A 3,445-nucleotide genomic window follows, 5' to 3' on the forward strand; every position below is an offset into this window, starting at 1 on the left:
TTTGTTATTAAACTTAAAAGAAATTATAATAAAAAATTGAATTAAAAAAATTATACAACAAAACAAGATTTTAAATAGTTAATTTGATATTAATATTGATATATTTTTTTTCAAAATTTTATGATATTTTCAAATTTATATTTTATTCAAAAATAAAAATATTATCGTTTTATCAAAAAACACATAAAGCTGTATCATAACATCGACAGAGGACAAAATAAAACGAAACATTATTGCATTGCACGAGTACCCTTCTACTATATATAAAAGAAAAATCTACAAGGAATGATGTAGTATTCTCTTATATTAGGATTCTTAGTTAGGAATTTTGATATGTTTTGGATTTTTAAAATTAATTATGTTAAAGACATTTATGCCCCTATATGAAAAAAATGGTTTTTTATTGCAATCGGGTCATTTTTGGTAATTTTACAACCATTTCAATTAACTTTTAACCTTCAAAACCTTCGGTTTCCTGGAAGACTTTTTACTTTTTCCATCTCCTAATCCGTCCACAATATGTAGCAATTTTACTCTCTTCATCTCTTAATTTATTCATTTTGATTCACGTTTGTTTTTCCTTCTCCATCTCTTAACTTTTTATATTTTGTTTTTGGTTTGTTTTTATTCTTATCGATCCCTCCATCCCTCAATCTATGTTTATTGGTTGCTTCCTTACCATATATCTCCGTCGACAAAGAGAAGTATACACATCGGTTCAATCAGGTGAAGTGGTAGAACTCTCAATTTGTTCATCTACGGTAGAAAGGTATACACGGGTTTATTATATATATATATATATATATAGGGTTGGGTTCACGTGAAATCAACATGTTTTCGTGAAACCATTTTTTTACACTTGAAACTTCACAGTAAACGTTGTGAATGTTATGGGTGTACAAAAATCCATCAACCCGCGAAACCTGCCCAACCCAACCTGCTAACAACCCAATTAAATCCAACCCGCCAATTAGGAGGGTTGAAATTGGGTTGGACCTAGCTCAACCCGCCGCTAATATATTTTTATAAAATTATATATATATATATATATATATATATATTAATAATGTATAAATTTTATATGATTTTTATTGATATTATGTTTGTATTTCATTTTAGCTAAACGTGTAGGTTACCAAAAGAGATTTACGATCAAAGAATGATGACAAAAATCTAATTATTCAGGAACGAGTCAATGTTGAGATATGCAGCTAGTGTACATATGAACAGAGTATGAGCAACTTGTGAACAATAGTTCCTTCATTATGAACACATTCAGGAGCGAGCCAATGTTGAGATATGCAACTAGTATAAACATGAACACAATACGAACATTTGTGAACAATAATTCCTTCATTATGAACAACATGTTTATCCATAATAGCTTGAACGATACCAAAAACTTTACTACCGGGTCTCCTCTACCAATCACAAATTCAATAACGTTATAGATAGAAAAATCAATATTATAAAAAAAAACAAGATCAATAATAAATTGACAAAAATCATGGGATTTTTTGATTTCGTAACTCCCAATTAATGATATGGGAGTTACATAAAAAAGAAAATTACATATTTATCCTTGTCATCAAATTATAAGATGAATATGAACATATATATAAGATGGATTGCCCATTGGTTGAAAATGGTTAACAAAGTTAACGTAATAAACTTGGTTAACATTTGAACCAAACTCTCTCTCTCTCTCTCTCTCTATATATATATATATATATATATATATACACATATCAAAAGAAATAACAAAGGATATGATAAAGCAGTTTCATATCATGTGTAATATCGATTTATATTACTTTAGTATTTAATATATAATTATTAACCATTTATCTTCAATATTTTTTAAAATTATCGCACCTTGCAACATACGGTCTCGAACACTAGTATTTATTAAAAAATAGTTGCATTGAAGAATAACTAGAAAATTTTTGATGGTCTTATAGATCTGGAACCGATGCTTTTTGAGTAGGATTTTTTTAAAGTCCAAGTCTTATTGTTAGTTAAACTAATCTTATACTTATTGATTGATATGTTTGTGACTTCTTAAGTTTTATAGTTAATATATTAGTTAACTGACGGTTAAAACTAGTAGTTACAAATATAACAAAAAGAATATTATAGTATTTTAAGCAGAAAATTTTCGTGTTTTTTTTATTAACCTAGAGATCCAACCCGCAATGTGAGCCGACTAATCTTATGGCGACCAACCCAGAGTCGTCGCATTTGAACCTCTATGGTCGCAAGACAATTTTTATTCCTCCTTGGATTCAAACCTGAGACCTCTAGACATTTTTGACTTATAGAGTCCAAACTCAAACCAATCCAACACCATCCTTATAGTTAAAAATATCATTTACCAATTGCAGAGACAAAGACAAAGACAAAAGATTGTTATTTTGTGGTCCAGTTACATTTTGCAACTCCATTTAAATTTCAAAATTGCTTTTAACGGGAATAGTTTTGGGCTGATATAATTAATATATGTGGCTGAATACCTAATGTTTTTATCACACTGATATTTGATATATAAAACAGAACAATACAGAATAGAACAAAACTTATTGTTTCATATTTGACGTAATATAAAACAGGGCAAAGATTTAGACATGGGGTAGAAAAGTAAAAAAAAATGTGTTCTCGTATTTTAAGAGAGAAGGGAAAGTTTTCTTTGGAAAATAATAGTGAATTACCTTCTGAATATAGGAGGAAAAAATACGAAAAAAAAGGGAAATAAATTGATCTGACCCCATAAGCAGGACCACCACCCAATAACCTCAATAAAGCTAAAAATCCGTGACTCCAATTGCTACGGTAATCAAAACCCTTAAAATAATTATTAAAATTATAAAACTATCTATACCCTCATTTTAAAGGTTATATTTTAAAAAAAAATATTTGTAAAAGTGATCTTATTTTTTTTTTCCACTCCTATTTAAAAACACTAGAAGGGTACTCGTGCAATGCAACTAGATACATCTTGATTTTAATATTTTGTTTTATTCTTTCTCTCATACGGTGCTATAATATGGTCTCATGTGATTTTGAAAAAACAATGATGTTTTTATTTTTGAATAAAATATAAACTTGAAAATATCATAAAAATTTGACAAAAATATATCGATATTGGTATCAAATTAACTATTTAAAATTCTTATTTTTATTTAATTTTTTAATTCATAGGTTCAATAATGAAGTAATTTGTATTTGATTTAATAATATATTTTTCTTATAAAGATAATAATTAATTATTTTGTTATAACTCAATAATTATCTTAATTATATTTTAGATATTTTATATTTTAAAATGTGATATTTATCCGCTATTTAATTATGTTTATATTTTTCAAAGTAAAATACATTTTTCCGTGTATAAAATTCAAATAAAATTCAAACAGTTTTAGGTGAAAGATGATACGAGTTGTAAAAA

This window comes from Cynara cardunculus (assembly GCF_001531365.2).
Source record: "Cynara cardunculus var. scolymus isolate 2C chromosome LG 3, CcrdV1, whole genome shotgun sequence".
NCBI lineage: Eukaryota > Viridiplantae > Streptophyta > Magnoliopsida > Asterales > Asteraceae > Cynara > Cynara cardunculus.